At 36.0% G+C, this 6000-nt stretch overlaps 1 long non-coding RNA gene across 1 annotated transcript; it reads left to right on the plus strand.

Moving 5' to 3' along the window:
* Positions 1 to 4517: 4517 nt before the first annotated feature.
* On the plus strand, positions 4518 to 5166 carry LOC118480151. Its single transcript, XR_004861801.1, has 2 exons — positions 4518 to 4792; positions 4898 to 5166. It is a non-coding gene; the product is annotated as an uncharacterized LOC118480151 (long non-coding RNA).
* The last annotated feature ends 834 nt before the right edge of the window (positions 5167 to 6000 follow it).

Consider the following 6000-nt stretch of genomic DNA (forward strand, 5'->3'; position numbering starts at 1 on the left):
CTTGACCCCCCTCTGGTTCCGCCCCTGTATGTAGCAAAAGGAAGAAAACTAATGAGGAGCATGGATTGGTTTGATTATGAGCTCAAGTGTAACCATTATTTCGATACTGTCAATTGACCGTCACTGGTTCCAACTATAAAAATCACCACTAACAGTCTCAACTATTAAAATATTGGCCTCCAATAGACCTCGACTAACGGAATCCTAACATCGTTAGTCGTCGGTTGCCGGAAAAACGTTTTTTTAGCCAGAAAAAGGTTCCTAAAGGTCCGATCTAAGGTTACAAAGAGGTTTGAGACGAAAATGTTAAGTTTTCCGGACCAAAAGGAGTTTTCCGGCCAAAAAGGAGTTTTCCGGCGGCATAAATAATTGGAGCATTTACTAGAAAAAGGTTCCTAAAGGTCCGATCTAATATTACAAAGAGTTTGGGACGAAAATGTTGAGTTTTCCGGCCAAAAAAGAGTGTTCCGGCAAAAAAAAATGTTTTTCCGACGACCTTAATAATTAAGGGTTTTACTAAAAAAAAGGTTTCTAAAGATCCAATATAAGGTTACAAAAAGGTTTGGGACGAAAATGTTGAGTTTTCCAGCCAAAAACGTTTTTCCGACGACCAGCGACTAACGTCGTTAGGGTTCCATTAATCAGAGTCCATTAGAGGCCAGTATGTTAATAGTTGGGATTGCCAGTGGTGATTTTTATAATTGGGACCGATGATGCCCAATTAACAATGCTTAGGATTATTTAAATCCATTATTTCATTCAGTTATTAGAAAGGTGATTCAGTTTGGATTTATAATATAATTAAGAGTTAATTGCCCAGATAGTCTCTGTGGTTTCACGTTTTTTCACATTTAGTCCCCACCTTTTGGAAATAGCAGGTATGCTCCCTATGGTTTGTTATTTTGTTACTCGGATAGTCCCCTGAGTAAATGTCAGCTAGTTTGGTCAGTTAAGTTGGTGTGAAATTACTAAACTGTCCTTATTAAACATAAAAAATCTGATTTAATACTTAAGAAAGAATTTAAGTGGGACCCACTATTTTTATTTATAAAATAAAACACCTCTATTTCTTCCCCCTTTTTTCTTCCACCCACCACCACCTCCCCCAACCCACCTGCAACTTCTCCGACAACCACCGCAACTCACGTCGTTGGGCATCACCATCACTAGTCCCACCCGCAGCTTCTCCGGCAACCAAGTGACCAACACATCTCACATCGTCGGGTACCACCATCGTCATCCCCCCCACCTGCAATTTCTCCGACCACCGCCTCCGATAACCACCACCATAGAATAAGTTTTCACAAAATATATCAAGTGTAGGATATCGTGGAATACAAGAAAAGAGTCTGCCATCAAGCAAAGTTACACCTGTCACACCCCGACCCACAGCGGAATAGGTGACTGGGGCATAATTGGCTGATCCAAAGCTTATGACTTGCTATTAAATGTTTTAAATAATCATTAATCCATATTAAATGTTTCACATAGCAAATAATCCAAATAAAACAATTACATATAAGACATTGTTCATAACAATTAAACTTCATTAATCCGATTCTCGTTACTAAGGCTCAAATAATATGTTGATCTCCTCTTCATTCCTATTCACCTATATCATGTGTAAAGCTGGTTTTTGAGTTAGTAAATCTTATACTCTTAGTGAAAATGATAAGTTATAATTTGTATATTGAAAATGTGTATATAACCAAAGGTAATTTGAATGTGGTATAAGTAAATGTATCAAACCTTAAGCAACCCATTCACAAATAATGTAATGATGTATGCATGTTGCACTGTATAACGGTGTGCTGCAAGATTCGAGCTCAATCAAACGGATCTGATCTAGTGTGTTGGCAACATCAGGTTCCGCTCATAGGTAATGGGGAACAGACGAGCCTAGGGTGATGAAATGTCTCCAATGAATGTAATGCGCCAAATGATAAACAAGCAATTTGCTCATAACACATAAACTACACAAGATGGTAATAGCACGTATTTGAATTATGAAAATGTAATGACTGTAAACACATGATACACCCCAAAACTTGTAATGAAAAAAGGGAAATGAAAGATCCACTCACTGGTTGCGTCTTTGTGATTTCTCGATTTACCGCACGAACAAAAGGTCTTCAAATGATAAAACTAACCTATAGATATTAAATACAAAAGCACTAATACAAAACCACGATTAATTATATTATTATGTTAATTATTTAAGTTTTTAATAATATGAATTTTTTAGAGAGTAGAGATTGTTATGAGTTTGTAAAAATTCTATAAAAGTTAGATATTTTGGTATTAGAGTAAATAATAAAAATCGTCCTTTATGTATGTCACTTATTGCAAAATGTGTCCTTTGTCTTCAGTAATTACAGAAAACGTACTCGATGTTTGCAAACCCTTGCAAATTATGTCCTTTAGCCTTAACTCAGTTAGTTTTTATGGTTAAATCTGACCAAGTGAAACTTAAATGAGGGTATTTTGGTCATTTTACTCTATTTCTCTATTTCTCACTCACCAATGGCTTCTTCTTCCTCAGGCTTCTGTATCTCTAATGGCTTCCCAAACCCTAATACTCCAAAACCCCACCTACCTCACCCCCACCAGACCCTCAATCATCGCTCTTTCGAACTGCAGATCCCACTTTTCTTCAAAAACCCTTTCAATTTTCTCGCACAACCCGAACTCTCACCACGCCGCTGACGGTGGTGGCGGCTAGAATGGCGAAATGGCCCCCTCACAACACCATTATAGACCACCCTTCTCTTCCTCTTGATGCAAACAAAGACGATGATAAGCCCCATAAATTGATCTTAACTTTACCAGATTCTGTCGAGAAATTGAACAGTAATTACAAGAAGGTGAAGATTTCTAGTGATTACTTGCCAAGAAGAGTGGTTCCTCTCAATAAAAAGAGTGTGTAAATCGTCTCCGGTTTTAATAATTTATTCTTGTATAGTGGTTTTGTGTTTATATGCACAACATTATATTATTTCTATACCTTGATATGTTACAGAAGATACTCTGTTTAAACTTTGAATTGCTTTATAATAAAAGATGGATTTTTTGGTTTATTTGTACTGCTTATGTTTGTCTGTATTATCCAGTACTCACCTCTTCGAACCAATATTTACTCTTCATTTTTTGGTTTGTGCGAGAAAATTGAAGGGGTTTTGAAGGGTCTGGTGGGGGTGAGGTAGGTGGGGTTTTGGAGTATTAGGGTTTGGGAAGCCATTAGAGATACAGAAGCTGAGGAAGAAGAAGCCATTGGTGAGTGAGAAATAGAGAAATAGGGTAAAATGACCAAAATACTCTCATGTAAGTTTCACTTGGTCAGATTTAACCATAAAAACTAACTGAGTTAAGGTTAAAGGACATAATTTGCAAGGGTTTGCAAACATCGAGTACGTTTTCTGTAATTAGTGAAGACAAAGGACACAATTTGCAATAAGTAACATACATAAAGGACGATTTTTGTAATTTACTCTATAATTTATGATAAAAAAAGAAAAACATTGTTAGGGAAAAAGTGCCTACTAAGAATAGGTATTAGGTAAAACATTAATATATAATTACTAATGTAAGAGAATAAATAACCTTAGAGTAAAATATTGGTTGAATGTAGTTAAAGTCAATAGCAAACTTAGTGGGCTATGTTAATTATTAATAAAATAACTAGAATTACCATCCGTCGTAATGTGGCGGGAATTCGTTAGTTATATATCATATTAGATGAAAGTCAAATGTTTCTTACATGACCGCGACCCTGTGTGTAAAATATAGAAAAGAATAACTAAGTTGATCTTTAACCCGCGCGTTATGACAGACTTATAAAACGGGGGAAAATAGATGTGCTGCAACAGGCCTGTCAAACGGGAAAATAATAGATGAAAAAACGTTGAACCCCACACGCACGTTGCGGTGTGTTAACGCGGAAAATTTAGAACGAAATGTTAAGCGGAAAACTTGCGAAAGATGAAAAGTATAAGAGACCAAAGTTGAAAGTTAAAAAGTGTTGGGGTTAAATTGCAAATGATGAAAAACTTTGGGTTAAAGTAAAAAAAAATCAAAGGAGTTAAATTGCAAAAGATAGAAACTTTTGAATTATAAGTGAAAAATCAAACTAATCAAAGGTTTAAATTACCAAAGAATGAAACTTTAGACTTAAATTGTCAAAGACTGAAACTTTAGGTTTAGAAAGGAAAAAAACAATTTGTTTTTTGAAAAACTCCCAAAACCAATTGTACAACTACCATATGCACATACATATTGCTTATTTATAGTTTATAGTAACCCTGCTCATATTTTCCAACTGAAACATTGAGAAACCCATGTTTTCTATTTTTTTTCCTTTTTATTTTTTTCCCAGTTCCGAAGGTTTCAGATCTACTAGAAAGCTGGTTCTCTAGCATTTACAAATAAAAAAAAAAGTAAATTTCATTTTTTTGTTTTTTATGTATTATCTGAATTTGAAACGTGCCCTTTAAAAGTTTTAGTTTCAGTTTATATCCAAAAAAAAACACATGTTTTATATCACTTTATGTCCTTTACACCAAATTGAGTTAAATTACTCAGTTATGTTTATTTAATGCAAGGGTATAATTGGCATTTTACTTTTTTACCTTATTCATCGCCCTTTTATAACCCCTTTATCTGCATCTTCTTCCTCAATTAGGGTTTTTTCAAGGTTTCGAAAATGGTGCTTTGTGGGTGTGGAAAGGAAGCATCGATTCGAACATCAAAAACCTCCAAGAATCCAGGCCGTAAGTTCTATGGATGCCACGACAAGGTAAGTGTTCAAAAATGTAGGTTTTTTATGTACTGAGCTTGGTTTGTACAAGAACAAGTATGAAGATAACTGGTTTTTTTTTTTTGTTTCATTTCTTTGTTTTAGAATAGAAAATGTGGGTTTTTTTTTATGTGGATTGAACCACAAAAAATGTGTCAAACTTGCATCGACATCATACCCGATTTGTGAAGTTCAAGAATGAGTATCAAGAACAAAGAAAAAGAGTTGAAGAAAAAAAAAAGCAAGAAGTTGGAAGAATTACCTGATTTGCAGCTGGATCTTATTTTTTGTCTATGTTTTTGTATTCTGTCAATGAACTGTTGTAGCTATAATGTATTGACTTTTGTTTAGTAATGGAATGGTGTTGTAGACTATGTTGCAACTGGTTGTTGTAAGGAAGTGGTCAACCTATGAAAAAGTGAGGCAATACCCACTTTCCCTAAGTTATGAGATGGGGTCCGCCATGATATATGGTGACGTGAAATGACATGAAATGTAATTGATGTAAATTGAAGTTGCAAATGATAACACTGATATGAGACGATGATAACTTGGAATGTCAAAACATAACATTTGAAAATAAAGATAACTTGAATTGCCGATACAAGAAATGAAAATGATAAAAGCTTGGAATAATAAAGAAAATAGAGCAATTAAACTGAAGCAGGAGTCTTGAGTCTTCATGGTGGAAAAGGGCTAGTTAGGCTGCCCGTTTATGCCGTTGTTGTTGGCCTCAGCTGGGTTTGCGTTGATGTTATAGGCTCTATCTCTTGCTGGCGGAGGTGTTGGGTTTGCCTGATTTGCTTAATTAATTGGGTTGGCTTGGGCTTGAGCGTTGATAATGTTAACCAGCCTAGGGCACATGTTTCTGAACTAGGTAGGATCTCCACAATTGAAACAAGCCCTAAAATATGGCAATATGGGATAGTTAGGTTGTTGACGGAGTTGATTATGTTTTGGGTAAGTGGTGGAGCTTGGTTTTGAGGGACACGACAAGTGTTGCTCAAATGACCATAACACCCACATTTGGCACACAATCTGCAAGGAACGCTGGGTTGATGGTGGTAGTAACACTTGTTGCATTGGGGGTGAGGACCAGTGTAGGGTTTCTTGTTCGAGTGAGCCGGGTTGGGTGTAACTAGGGTAATTGGAATAGCTTGAAGGGGTACGACTTGTAAGGGTGGGTCAGTTGAGGTAACGGCGTAGTT

Source organism: Helianthus annuus, chromosome 1 (assembly GCF_002127325.2).
Source record: "Helianthus annuus cultivar XRQ/B chromosome 1, HanXRQr2.0-SUNRISE, whole genome shotgun sequence".
In the NCBI taxonomy this organism is placed as follows: domain Eukaryota; kingdom Viridiplantae; phylum Streptophyta; class Magnoliopsida; order Asterales; family Asteraceae; genus Helianthus; species Helianthus annuus.